The sequence below is a fragment of the Nothoprocta perdicaria genome, unplaced genomic scaffold, assembly GCF_003342845.1.
Source record: "Nothoprocta perdicaria isolate Ctin4 unplaced genomic scaffold, notPer1 scaffold_498, whole genome shotgun sequence".
NCBI classification, from domain to species: Eukaryota; Metazoa; Chordata; class Aves; order Tinamiformes; family Tinamidae; genus Nothoprocta; species Nothoprocta perdicaria.
In genome coordinates, this window is record NW_020455752.1 from 123143 (window position 1) to 138640 (window position 15498).

Genomic DNA, 15498 nt, shown 5'->3' on the forward strand with positions numbered 1-15498 from the left:
CTCTCTAACACCATCCTCATTAAAAGCAAGCTGACATGTTTAGTACAGACTTTAAAATCTAGAATTAGAGATATATTCATTTTTATGCTAATTAATGGTCTTATTAGACTAATTAGCCCCATTACTAATACTATGCATGCCATATTAGCTTTCTATGTTGTTTTTAGATACTTGCAAAACTTTTCATCATGATACTGTCTTTCATTCTGTCCCAAACTATAGTAACATAACAATGACAGAAAAGCTAAGAAAAACAATCTATATTCTAACAAGGCAGCTTGACATTGCAAAAAAAATGTCTAATAAAGTATACTGAATTCTCAGGCTGTTACTGTCAGGCAGAAAAATTCCCTTTACTCATGGAATCATGACTAATTTCAGGCAAAGGAAGTGAGGAGGATATTGGTAAACTTAAATAAATTAAACACAGTTATCCAGAAGTAATCTTACCAACATTTTAAGTCACAGCTGCATCACAATTATCTTTTTTTTTTTTTTTTACTATTATATATAATGAGACAACATTGCTACCATGCTTTTACATACAAACTATTTAGGAGAGAGGATGTCACAAAAGCTAGACTTTGATATATAAGCCAACATACTTTGCATAGCTCAGTGATGCATGCCACTGGCACAGACAGCTTTTAACTACAGTGTTCATATTGCTCAACTTCAACCTGTCATATCAACCCTAATACTTTTCTTTCATTCTCTTATTTTTTAGATAAGGACTGTGAAGAATATAAAGGAAGGACAATTACCCACTTACACACAGATATCTCTTTTGCACCATAAGATCAAGAACCAGGCAGACAACTTTTACCACAGAACCTTCAGTAAAAAGATTTCATAAGCAACGGAGGGCTTCATCTAATAAACATAATCTGGAAAATGAACAAAATCTTTCCCTGTTGCATGCATGCACTAAAGTCACACTGATACTGGATATTGCTGAATATAACAAAGTATCAAGATGTTTTTGTAAGAAACCTTCAGCTTCAGGAAAGTGCATATTCTCTCATTCACTAAAGGAAAGAAGAAGAATGATTTTTCTAGGCCTTGCTTTTCAGAGTTTAACTACAAATCAGTCCAGATTTTATAGAATCAAAAATGATGGTATGTTAAACTATATCTTAAAATATCTTCAATTATATCCAGGATGTGAGATGATGTATTATAATATACAACAGTAGTTAAAAATATAACATGATGCTGCTTTGTTAAAGACTGAATCTCCTTTTATTCTAAATAATATTTTTTTAGATAGGTGAAGATTTTCATCTGTCTGTCTGGACTTTGCAGATTAATTACTTCACATTATCTGATGATTACTCAACTGTCAGAGCCTCAAAAAGTTTCCAAAAAAAAGTTTTGCCCAGCATAACTTGGGATCCTATTTCAAATATAAACAAAATAACATAAGTGATACTACTTATGTTAGTAGTTATCATCATTATCCTGAAAATAAGGCTGAGCAGAATGCCTCCAGAGGCAGCTGGGAAAATGAGAATGGGAAATGGAGTAGAAGCTATGCCAGCAGGGAAGGAGAAGATTTAGAACAAAAAATAATTCTATAGTCTACATTCCTGAATCTCCTTACATACTCCTGTTTTTAATCTACTAGAATTCAGGTGTCATCTTCCACAACCATAAACACAAAACATGAAAAACCTGAATTTCCTTCACAGATACCTGCCTCAGGAATGCCTAGGCCATTCAACTTTTCAGGATTTCAAAGAAATTTTCTTCTGTATAGAAAATAAAGAAAAAAAAATCTTTCAAGTACAAGAGTCACAAACTGGGATTGTATTTAGGAGACGTCACTTGCTATAGAAGTATTCTTTTAATTCTTCCTTAGAGCTGCTTCTGTTCATAGTCAGAGGTAAAGTACTGTGCTAAATGAATGACATCCCTATGTCATATCTTGCCCATATCAGGGCAAATGAATGATATGCCCTATGTGTTTACCAGGGAATGGGGAAAGTCCACACGCAAGTCCTTGTTTTTCTAAAATCAGTGATTGTCTTGATACAGGCATCTGTTTCTCTATTTACTTTCTTCTCTATTTTGACTGGAAATTCTACTAAGAATTTTTCAAAACGAGAGCTTTACTAAAAGCATCATATTCCTAGGAATGTTTTGCTCAATTTTCCACTAACAATAATATCATTGATAATTCACAGACGGCTCCAGACAATAAATTATAAATTATGCCATGAGCAATAACATACTCAAGAAGAATTAAAGCAGGGCTAATTACATTTTTTTAAAGTCTGAATCGAGTTTTAACAGCTTAACAGCTCATATTACAATGTAAAGTGAGTGTTCACTCGCATGCCTAACAAGCAGAAAAGATAAGGTAAAAGATGACTTCAGACACAGCTTTGTTTCCAGTATTTCCTGTTTATCAACATGCTATTGCTGCTCAGAGCCTTGCAACTTCATATCACAGAATGGTGTCTGTGTTCACTGTAAATCCAATTGCATAAGACCTTAACCTAAGTTTTCTGCTTCTGTTGGTCAAGGTGTCTCAAAAGTCCTTTGGTATTTAATAATCTTATTCTGCAGCATGCAATGGAATACCAGCTTCATCTCTATTTTAGTTAGGGCACTATAAAGTGCTCTCTGCCCAATCTACTTTTTATAAAATGCAGTTGTATACTAGACAGAACAGTGTTCCTTGTTTGATTCATTACAGTAAATTTGAAAGAACCTCTTGAGACCATTGTGTGTAAAGAGATCTCATTTACTTTTCACCTGCAGACAGGAAATATGTTCCCGTATCACAATATGTCATTGTCAGCTTTTAAAAATTAGTGATCCGTTTCAACTACACTTCTAGTACTTGAATTTTCCTTAGTACTCTTTCTTTCAAATAACAACCACTACGTGATTTCTTTTGTTTTAAAAATTTGATAGAGTTGATAGAGTTACAGGCCTGACATTATATTGCACAACAAAATAATTTCCAATCTCACAGTTTCATACTGATAGGTATGTTCACTGTGAGGGTGACAGGGCCTTGGAATAGGCTGCCTAGGGAGGTTGTGGAGTCTCCTTCTCTGGAGGTCTTCAAAACTTGCCTGGATGCAGCCGCGTGCCACATGCTCTATGTCTCCCTGCTGGAGCAGGGGGGTTGGACTAGATGATCTTTAGAAGTCCCTTCCAACCTTAACCATTCTGTGATTCTGTAAGGGACTTGCTTATCATCAGATAATTTAAATTAATATTCTAATTTTTATAGGGACACTGTTCCTAGGGGTCAATAGCATTGTATTCAACATCGTTGCTCTTTTCAGTACATTGAGTAATTGCTGAAACATTTAAAACAGGGCTTAGACATTTCCAAACAGTGTTTGCCAGAGGACGAAATCTAATACTTTCTCAGAGAAACAGAAATCATAGTAGTGCTCCACATGTGAATATAAAGACAAGCCTAAAATTTATGGCATTGAATTCACAGGAAGTGTGGTTATAGGTTTGTTTGACACTAAGAGAGTCTTGGCTTGGGTTTTTTTTGTAAGGGATGGGAGGAGGAGCAGGATATTTTGATATTTTTACTGTAAAAATAAACACTTCACTGTTTACGTACGACACATTAATGGTCAGTAGCAAATCAAAATAGGTCTTTTATAAGACAGCATGGTTACAGTATACAACTAATCATGTGTTATTCTGCTTGTGTCCAAAATATATACAAGAGAATGATTAGGTACCAGCCCTATCTTAGTAGAGGGTAGATGGGGGATAAGGCTATGCAGATACTCACATCATACATGTAAAAATATGCACCAAATTGAACAGTGCTAGTGCAGGAGTTAAGAATTCTGATTTCAGTGACTGAGCTATGCCCACATAGAAATAGAAAATAGAATGCTGTACTGCAATTTAGCTGCTCTCAATACTCATCCATGGAAATTCTATGAAAAAATATTTTTCTCCTTTAATTCTTGGTAATTATGTGTGATAATTAGAACTTGCTACTTAAGAGAATGTTCACTATTAAATTCTTAGTATTCTTAATAAACAAAATAATCAAAACAAGGTAAAAACATGATTTTTAGAACTGCAGAACTCCAGGAATAAAGATCAATACAGTCAAAACTATGCAATGCATTTGTTTGAGTTTACGTTTTGGAGAATGCAAATTCAACTGATAGATTCAACAACTTTTTCAAGACAGCCTCAAGGATGAAATGTAATATGATTTTTACATTTGTGGTTTTCAATACTGCTATTTCCTTTTGTAGGAGAGATTGTGTACAAAGCAAGAAAAAATCAAAATGAAATAAGAAATATTTACTTGTTCAGGAGCTGACTCTACATTTTTCAGAGGCAACAATGTCTGTTTTTTTGTTGTTGTTGTTGTTGTTGTTGTTGCTTTGTTTTGTTTTCTATCATATCCAGATGGTAACGAAAGATAAACAAATTTCACTTTCTTTTGGATATAAGGAATATATTTCCTTTGCACCATAAATAACTTCCAAGGATTCTGTGTTCTCATATGATGTGTTCTAAAATGCAACATTTTAATTACTTAAGTAGCTAAGGTACTTAACTACCTAAGTAGCAGCCAGAAAATTCTCATCTATGCTACAATTTCATTCTATCTCAGTTTGCCAGCAGAGTTTCTATATTACTATTCTTATTGACTCCTCTACAGCCTTTATGGATTAATCTTACAGTTTTCAAATGAATTTACTGAGAAAACTGTCAAGATTATAATGGACAATCTGGCACCGGAAGCTGTATTTTTAAAAAAAGGCCTTCTTTTTTGATAACTTCTTTTAGGCTTGATAGGCTGCTTTTACAGGTTCTCTTGGGAAAATAATCTTAATTTCTCTAAGTGGATCTAAAAGACCGCAGAAGAAAACACTGAAGATAAATTCCTTTCTTTCATTCATTTCAAGAAACTTCTGCAGAACAGTAAGAGATAATCACACTGTCTGATTTTTTTGTTTCTGAAACAGTGCAAGGTATCAGCCTAAGGGATATGCCTAAACACATAGTATGATTATTCCTAAAAATAGTAGGTCAAATACTTTAGGTGACAGTCTTCTAAACATCATAAAGCAATCACATCAAAACAGTAGGGATCATCCATTTTTCTTTTCTTTACTATCCTATTCTGATATTTTGAAGACCAAAGGAAAAAAAGAACAATAGTATAACATTTTAAAAATGTAAAAGACTTATTAGTACACATCTATGTCAGCATTAGTGTTTTCTTTTTAATCACCTCCTTACCTATCTCATGGATATAAATGGATATAAAATCAGTGTTTAGTTAGTATGGCTTTTGCATTTGATTGAGTTATTTATATACTATGAGCTACAAGTGTTATGAGCTATTAAAAACAGAGAATTTGCACTTGAGTAATAAATTCAAAGAGATTAAAATAGCTAGCAATATTCAGTGTGAATAGATCTAAAGTTTGCATAGGCAAAAATCTTCAGTTAGATCCTGAAAACATATATTTATTGATCATTAAAAAGCACAGCAATCTTTCTCAAAGTAATCTCTCCTTTACACTTGTAAAGAGGCAATTGCACATATATGAATATTGCAGGAATAGAATATACTGCAAAGTTATGATTTCTCCCTCTGTGATGACACTGATTAAAGACAAAGGGAGTGTTATATTTTCTATTTGTATTTTTATTACTATTACTTACAGTGTAATTCTATATCCCAAGCAATCTCAATAAATAATTTAGTAAGATGTGATGCTCCATTGTTTGGCCATAAATGGATATTGCTGTTTAACATGATGTAAAACGAGAAAACAATTTAAAATGCATTGCATTCTCAGTGTGAGTTCTCATGGAAACACTAAAATAAATTAAATACATTAAAAATTATTTTCTATATGAAACCTCCAGTTGTTTGCACTACTGAAGACTAGTTATGACAACAACTCATTGAAGTTCAACTGGTCATTATAACATATGAGAACTGGCAAGTACTAAACTAAGTTGAATAAAAAATTTTAACAGGAAAGACAAACATTTGGGAACCTGAGAATCTGTCTTAATCATTCAGTCAAGAGGTTAAGGAATGAAAACCATATTCTGGATTAGATCAGATATGTCTGCAGGTTTTTGTTTGTTTGTTTGTTTCCAGTTATAGAAACGCCACACAGCTAGCATCAGCATAAGAAGCTAAAGTTGAAACATACACTGAAATGGAAAATTGATTTTAAAAAGAAAGGCAATGGTCAAGAGAAACCAAAATTGTAAATATAAACTGTGACAATGCCTGTCAGTGGAGCTAGAATAGAAAAGGATAGATCTCAGAAGGTCTGGAATACAGTGCTGTGTCTCTGATTTATTTGACACAAAATTTGATTAAAGGGGATGACAAAGATAATTCAAATCAACTCAATCTTCATATTATCTTAAAAAGTAGCATCTCTCTAATAGGGACCATTCTTGGCTGTGATTCAATCATAACAGAGCACCTTAAGTTTCCTCTGAAATACAATAGGGGAAGCATTAAATATTTCTAATAGAGAGACAGCAACTTAACATAGGCTATTAAAAGTGCAGAAAAGACATCAAGTACATTCTGTATTCCTGCTATTGCCACTATATAAAGATTCTACTTTGTGTCTTAGTTTTCATGTTTGTTAATGAATTGGTTTTAGTTACTGTAGCATACCCACTTATAGAAAGATACTGTTAGTACTGTCAGGGGACTGAAGTCCAGAATGGATTTGCAAACGATCAAGGCTTAACAGTGTAATAAAGAGTAATTCTTGCACTGTTGATGGCTATCTTAATTTGGTTGCTTTATATTTACCTTTGGACAACACTGGAAATATTTTAGAAGAAATATACTACAAACCTGTATTGAAAATATCAATGTAGATGTTTTAACCTTATTGAATGCAAAAGCACCACCTACTTCTGCTAGAGAATGTCACTCTTTTAGAGTTATCTGCTATGGAATTCTAGAGTGATTTCTGGCTGACATAAACCACAGTAGGTAGGTCCATGAGGGCCTCCATTTGATACTGATTATGATAAATTTATCAAGCAAAAAAATTGTATATGCATTAGTTCCTCTACAAACAGTTTATTATATCACAGTCAAAAAATAGGCCTATAACTTTCAAGAATTCCTCTACAACAAGAAATATTTTCTACTGACTAGTTCTGATTTTTTTTTTTAGTAAACAGATGGAAGAAATTTGTAGGGACAGATCTTTTCATTATGTCCCAGTGGCTACGTGAATTCCATGATGACTAGAAAAGGAAACTGTCATGCTTCTCTTCAAAAAAAAAAGGGCAAGGAGTAAAATTCAGGGATCTACAGAATACTAATCCCATTCCATGGTAAGATAATGGGAAAAATCCTTCTAAAAGCCATTTGCAGACACAAACAGGACAAGGTGTTTAGGCACAGTCAGAATAAATTTATCAAGGACAAATCATACCTAACCCTAACCAACTCAGCTTCTTTCACTAAGAAAATCAGTTCAGTAGATGAGGGGAGAACAGTGGATGTTATCTTGACTTTAGCAACTGTTTTAACAGAGACTCCTATAGGGCTATTTTCCATTTCTGTAGTCAAATTGGAAGGTAACAACTAAGGATAGTCTACAAAGTGAAGAATACCAGTGGTTGGTCTGATGGGCTTAAGGAAACAATTCAAGATCTGCCTTACAGTCAGTAAGTACAGTAAGTACAAGCAGTACTTCTCAGGGAAGAAAATCTGGAAAGTCATTTACCTTTCTCCAAACTTGAGTTAAAATGAAAGTCAGGATGTAGGAAACAAAGACTATACAGAAATTTGTATTTAAACATGAGCTTGAATTGTGAGCTTTAATGATGAATAGATAGAGCCAAGAGACTGGCTTCTGTGACATATTTGATCCAGAATATATTAGAAGAGCCCATGTTTTCCAGGAGCGTGATATAAGACTTTCTCAAAGCATCAGATCAATATTTTTATGGGATGGTTATACATCTTAATATAGACACAGAAGAAAATGAGAACCTAAAAATACTATTTTATAGGGATCTATATTGTGCAGCATATGGAAATTATTAGTATAAAAATATTTTAAATTAAATATTTCTATTTTGACAAGATTGAATGAAGGAAAGTTGACTTCTTTTTATATTAAAGGAAAAAATATAGCGCATTATTCATTGTCAAACAATTACTGCTATTACTTAGCCCAGTTTCACTCTTCAAGAGTGAAGACTCTTCAAGAGCATTTTTCTGCTTCTGAGTAAACTAGGTTATGTGATGATAAATAGCATATTTTTGAAGAAAACATTTCCAGTTGTAGCATCTGTGACAGCAGAGTTAACAAACATGGTCACAAGAAAAAAATTCCAGCCCATTCACAAACTCCCTAGGAAGTTAGACATATCTGTTTGTAATTTAAGCGAAGGAATCTCTTACAGAAAGCATACTTTCTCCTTCTATAATCAATTTCAAAGTATTTCCAGCATGAACACTGAATGTCCACTAGAAGTGCATCTTTCCAAAGCAGAAGTTAATCTGTTTAATTTCAGCAATGTTCTTTCTAGAATTAGGTGCATTAAGGGAAAATCTAGGAAGGAAATTTGTCAAACGCATAGGCAAAGACTTGTTAAAACATACTATAAAAAAAAAAAAAAAACTACATGAGCATGCTGACATAGGGTGCAGAAATGGATCACACATTTTCATTTCCACAGAAATGCATCACGGCTGAAATAAAAAGTCCATCTGGGGATGCTATTACTTTTCAAAATTGAAAGTGTCAATAATCACATAGATAATTGCTGTAAAAAAAAAGTGAGGCAACTTGAAAGATATCACAAAGGCCATAAAAGTGTCTTATAACACCCTTTCTTGCTCTAGAAAAGTCAGAATTAGAGATGTCTGTTACAGTCCATTCATTTTCATAGATCAAAAATTCAAGCTTTATCACTTCAGTAGCTGATACTATCATAACTTTTCACACCAAGTAGTTTGAAGAAGGATAATAATTTTGTAGAAGGTAAGCAAAGAATGAGGTACAGCACCTAAATCTAGAATATAGCATACAGATAGCCAAGTTAGCGTTCACAGCGCAGCTTAGCTTTTACCCAGGCAAAATATGCCTGGCAAGCAGCCTAGCAACTGCTGGGTTCAGGAGGAGAACCTCTCCTTGTCTTTTTGAGCAGTGTTTTCCTTGACGCATACTTGCCCAATCCACCCCAACACTATCTGAGTTTGTTGTTTATCATACTCTACAGTAACTTCTTAATAAAACTAATGCAAGTTTATTTGTATAAGTTTTGCTTACAGATGATAAAAAAATTATTTTGTAAAAGAAAAAAAAATGCAGCAGCAAAGGTCCTGCTTATGATACAATTAAGAACACAGCAAACATGATTAAATGGCCTTTATATAATTCCAGGGAGGTCATCAAAAGCCATATGTATATTCCCATTTTGTCTGTCCCATTGATTTTAAGGCCAAACTAGTTACTTTAAAAATTACTTCACTGAATGTAAACTAACAGATATCACCTTTCCATAAGAATAACCTAAGAATATGCATTGTTATATTAGAATTGGTGAAAAGGGATATTTTATGAAACATTTTTGAAGTAATTGTGTGCCCTTACACCTAATGAGTGAGTGCAAAGTGCAACATGTGAGTATCACCAATGATACTTCCAGATGGACTTAAAGTTCTGACTTTTCATTTAGGACATGTCATTCATGGACATAAAGTTCAGGTTGATTTTTTCACACTGTGACTTTTTATGATCTGCCCTTAATAGGTTGGGTGAATTGATACTCACTGAATATGCAGTGCGCTGTGCCTTGACTGATCAAGAACAGTGACTCTGTATATATGAACTAGACAAGCATGTTGATATAGCTTGTATATGTATGAAAGCTAATCATTAAGAACATTGCAAAAAACATTCTGTCCAAAGCTAGGTTTAATCAAAGATTTTCTTGGCAAAATCATAGGTAATGGTTTTCTAACTCCATCAAAGAGTTCAAGAAAGAAAATAATAAAAGTGGTACCATTCTTTCTTATTTTTATCATAATTCTCTCTAGTTATAAAGCTTTATTTGCTTTGTTCAATCCACTATATTATAAAAAAAATCATTTTAAATTTAAAATAGTCTAAACTCATCAAGCTTATAAAGTGTCTCAAGTAATAGTCACAGTCTAAACCAATATAGTTTTCTTATACATTCCTGAGAGGGAACTGCTCTGTGATAAAAGAAGCAACGGTCAGCTGCTTTAAAACACGAACTTATCTTCTTGTCTACACTGTACGTGCTTACAAATAGCTCTTACTGGGCTCCAAGCTATTGAGTGCTATAAACTGATTACAGCATGCAAGGAGATTCTGCCTGTCATACATAGCTGCAGGGAAGCAACTTACTATTCACCACTCTGCTGAGGGGAAAAAGAAAGACTGTAAGTGATATCTATTCTACTCTATTCCTTTAAAATATCGTTGGTTATTTTTTTATCCACACTACAATCTTCTAAAGCAGATTAACTTTAGAAGAAGCTAAAGCTTTCAAGAGAGCTATTGTTTTGCTTACAGTGTGTACAAAATAATCCTGAGAAACAGATATCCAGTGTGCTCATAAATAATACAACACTTTACAACTAAAATACTGTCTTAGCAATCTCTGTAACATTCTTTCCATCCTATTATAATCTTACAATCACTATGGTCATTTTTTATACTATTTTAACTGCTATCAATATAATCCAAACGAGACAACTACAAATTAGGTCATTGTGTCTTTTATAATTACAAATTTAATAACATAACAAGCTGTATAAGGTATTTCTTTGTATAAAAATGCAAGGACTTATATTGAAGGAAACTTGAAAAGGATTCTGAGCCTTCTGAGGCAAATGGGAGGCAATGGCTTCATGAAACTTATTTTAGTTATGTTTTACAGAAAGTGAAGATGTCTAAATATGCTTGGTGTGATTAGAAACAAACTTTAAATAGGAGACTGTGGCTTTGATAACATTTCCAGAAAAAAAAAAATGTAGGAAAACAGTGTAGTCCATTTGGAACACTGGGCCCTAAAACTTCTCAACAGATTACAGTTTCACATCTAGTATAAATCTCTCAGCATATCATAATGTTATGATAGACCTAGACCCAGCCAGATTAAGCAGTGTTTGAGTTCTGCTGATCAGTACATCTTTTAAAACAGTCTAATCTTATCTCATTCTCTAAAGACCTGTCGACTTCCTCTGGCAAGTTAATTTAATTATATCTTTTTTACATATAGCAACTTCCTGGACATGCATTAGAAGGCAAAAATGTCACTTGTTTTATACCTAACAGTTTCTGCTGTAAACTGCCATCAGATAAGATATCTTGAACTCTCATGTCTTTGTTTGTCAAAGTTATTGGAAACTGTATTATAAATATTTGGTACATTTTTCAAATAATGGCAAGGTAAGCCACAAAGCAAAAGGGATATACAGAAATACACTATCTCATTATGTATGTATGTATGTATGTATGTATGTATCTATCTATCTATCTATCTATCTATCTATCTATCCCATTACTTAATTTTACTAAAATAAGTATTCATAAAAAGTTTGGTTGAGAAATTAGTCATTTGGAAGCAATCTTTCAGAATTATGTATAAAAATGACCCTTGTATTTAACTGCTTATTTTATTGTGAGTATGCTAAGATCTGAAATCCCCATTATTGTTCAATGGGAAAAAAAAATATGAGAGGGATTAGAAAGCTATAAACAAAAGAAAATCTAATAGGAAAAGGAGACAGTAACAAACGGAATAAAAAACCTTCTGCATCATGAAAGCTTCCCATAAAAATAATCACAGGAATATATTAATTTTTGAACTTTGAAGAAGGATAATTTTTGGAAGATAAAAGAGGTCTCTCGAAGAAGCCTTTTTGTTGTTGTTGTTGTTGCTACTGTCAAATTTTAGGCTCTAGGAAGAATGCTGCTGCTGGATGTACCATGTTATGGATCATTACTGCAGCTAATAACGAATGCCAGATCCAGCATTTCCTCAATCAGAGAAAAAAGGAAAGAGCAACAAGAATGTAATGGAGCAGCAAACATAGTTGTCATTGGAAGTGTCAAGCATACCTGAGCAGGAAGTTCAATTACAATTATTAAGAAGATGGAAGAAACATGGATTGTACTTGCAGAGGATAGTCTAGATTTCTGTTATACAGATTGTTGGCATTTTGTTTTCCTTGATTCGAATCAACTTCAGAGGTTGAACAAATGTAGAAAATGTAGATTAGCAATGGCCTTAGTATCACACCAAACTCAGCTTTCCTGGATTTCATTAGGTAGGCAGTAATGTTCATAGTGAAGAAAAAAAAAAAAAAAGTAGCTAAACTGCAATGCAGTTCATGTAGTCAAATTCAACTAAATTGAGAACATATGCTGTAGCTTTGTTCTAGCACAGATATATCTATTGAACTGAGGAGAAATAATCTAAAACTACTACAACTGTCAAAGCCAAAGCTTCTTTCCAGTTCTGACATGTAGAAAAAGGGGGAAAATTCCATAATGTATAGTTACATCAAGTAAGAATAATAAATGTCAGTAATGCATGCTCACTAGATCTCTTGAGTTACTCCTCCCAAAAAAACAAAGCATTACTTGTTCATGCTCTTAAGAATTCAATTAATATTGACCTCATTTAGTTACAAAATTTCTCAGTCTTAACCAAGGCAAGCCTCTTCTTTTCCTCCAGCTATACCTCATATCACCTGTAAAGTAAAAGTTGCTCAAGAAATACTGTCTGTTTCTTACAACTTTGCTTGAGCTTATATTAGCCTATATCACAAATCTGTTTTTTCAAACAAACATCAAAAAGAAAACAGAATATATGAGAGAAAGTCTAAAAGGGCTGATACATTTTACTCATTTTCAAATGCAAAATATTTTGACTTTTAAATTTTCCAAAGAACAAACACCAAAAAAAAAAAATTCCAAAACTCAAAAATTTCCAGTCAAAATGTCAAGAATAAATGTTGTTTTGGCTTCAGGACATTACTTAAGAGTACATTTTCCTGAACAAAATGAATACGTTATAAACTTCCAGCACACTATATTTTCAGACAAATTCCTCTGTGGTAATTTAATCCTGAAATTAAAACTACATTCTGCTTGGATAAATGCATGTGCAATTCATTTTGGTATATCTTTCAAAAAAAAAAACCAAAACAAAAGCCTTTAAACCTAAACACACAATCAATAAGAGATTTCAATAATTAAGTACGAGAAACTACCAGTACTTCGTCTATCCTTCTTTGATTAAGGACTGACAGAATGGTCCCAAATCTTACTGCAATTCAAATCAATACTAAAAATCATCTATCCAACTTTAATCCCTGTTTTATTAATGAATAATATTGCCTTGATATGAAGCAAGTATATCCTTTATGACAGAGTGGCTTTAAATTTGAGAATGAAATAGTTCATGCAAAAGTACTGTTTTACATACTGCTTTCTGTAAATTAAAGTCATAACAAATAAAACTATTCAAAAAAAATTTATGCCTGACCACAAACTTTTTTTTTTTTTTTGGCTGCTCTTTAAAATAAAAAACAAAAAACAATGATTAAGTTATTGCACAGATCTTTTTTGACCTGAAAAAAAGAAGATATTAACTCTAATCAAATGAAGAAAATTTAAAAAAATAATAAGGAAAGAAGGAAAATCTCAAATTTATCATATCAGCTCAGTTATAAGCAAGTATTATTTGAAGCATTAAACATCTAGGCAATATTTTGATTTTATGAAGTATTTTCAATCAAAGGAAAGCATGTCACTAACAATTTAGCTAAACATATTTGCTTTTATGTCATCATTTAGTATAAATGTAGAACTGCTTGAATTCTTATTAGGTTAGCCTCAGCAATATTTTAGATTAACTTTTACTGAGTCCAAGATGATATAAATATATGCTTAATTAATAAAAAAGAAAAAAACTTCTAGTTATTACATAAAATATATATTCTTACATTTACTTTTATGACTAGTTATGTGCACCAACTACATTATGTGCAATTTAATAGCATTTTTAAAGCTTATGTCAAAACTACATGCAATAAATAAAGTAGCTTGCTTTTAATGACAGCGCAGTAAACAGGTAGAAACATTTTTAAAACATCCATGCACCAAGCTTTTCTAATCTTTGGACTTAAAAAAAAAAAAAAGTTATATAATCAAAACTGCATGAATGTTCGCAGTTACTTAGCTTGTCTTGAAGAATATTTATTTAAATTAACAATTACTGATTATAAGTTGGTAAACTCAAAGTTACATTCTTAAGAAACAGATTTTGGCTTTATTTTTTATTGCAGTTGCATTTGCCTACTCTGTATTTATTTAAATTTATATTTCCAAAATCTGTATGTTTTACAAATCAGTGTCTTCAACTGACAAGCTCATTACACTGAGATAGTTAAGATTTTAAAAATTTCTTTTTCACAAGAAAGAAACCCTACCTGTTTACCTCTCTGTCTGCCAGAATTTAAATATATTTTTTTTCAACAACAGCTTTCAGTCTGAATACATGCAATTTAACCTGAACTGCTAGACATAAATGTGCAAATCAGGAATTATTAATAGGGAAATAGGGAAAAACTTACCTAATTGTCACTTACTACAATAAAATAAATATTCAGGTGCATATTCTGAACCAACTTAGATGACAGTTGCAGCCTTTTTTATTTCATAATGGTCATGATGCCGGTAACATTCATAAAGGCCCAAATTCGAGGCCATATTTTTCACCATTGCTTCAAATACTAACTCAATAAACTAAAGAGAACATTTACCATACATACATTCACCTCATTTAATTATCATTTTCTTCTACTTAGCTGCAATCCATGTTATATTTGCTGTATGTTCAAATGTTCAAATGGACCTTAGCCAATATCTACAGAAGTTCATGGAAATATTTTCCATGATCTTCAGTGGACATGGAATCAGACCTACAGTGTGCAGTAACATTTCACAAATCTATGAAATTAACCTGATGTACAATGAATTTAAGCAACAGACAGTGTAAACATTAATGAAAGCATAAAACACAAAATAAAATGACATTACACAGCACCATCTAGGAGGTACTAGGAGATAAATTTACTTTTGACTAAAATTTTCATGATCATTATGTTATATTTTATGAAGCATACTGAATCCCATAGAACAACATAAGAAATCCATGATGCTAGCTATATTCCATACTGAAGAATGATTTTTTTTTTTTCTTTGTCATTTTTACTACTCTCTGGACTAGAGAAAACAGATAATGGAATTTTCTACAAAAATATATGCTCTTTCTGACTGGACTTAGTATTAGCTGCAAAAAATGCAGCGGAGAACATTACAGCAAAGTTCAAAACTGCTCACATACTACAGGAAACTTTTCCTAGCTAACATGCACTAACAATTCTGTTGCAATTATAGTAACTTTATTACAAAGTGCTCATTTTTTAATTTATTC

General features: G+C 32.5%; 1 protein-coding gene across 1 annotated transcript in view; it reads right to left on the reverse strand.

The window, feature by feature from the left end:
- LOC112954242 (glutamate receptor ionotropic, kainate 2) overlaps window positions 1–15498 on the reverse strand; it is a gene marked incomplete at its 5' end in the record, with an annotated part of 134542 nt that overhangs the window by 97430 nt on the left and 21614 nt on the right. The gene's annotated exons all lie outside the window — the stretch shown is intronic.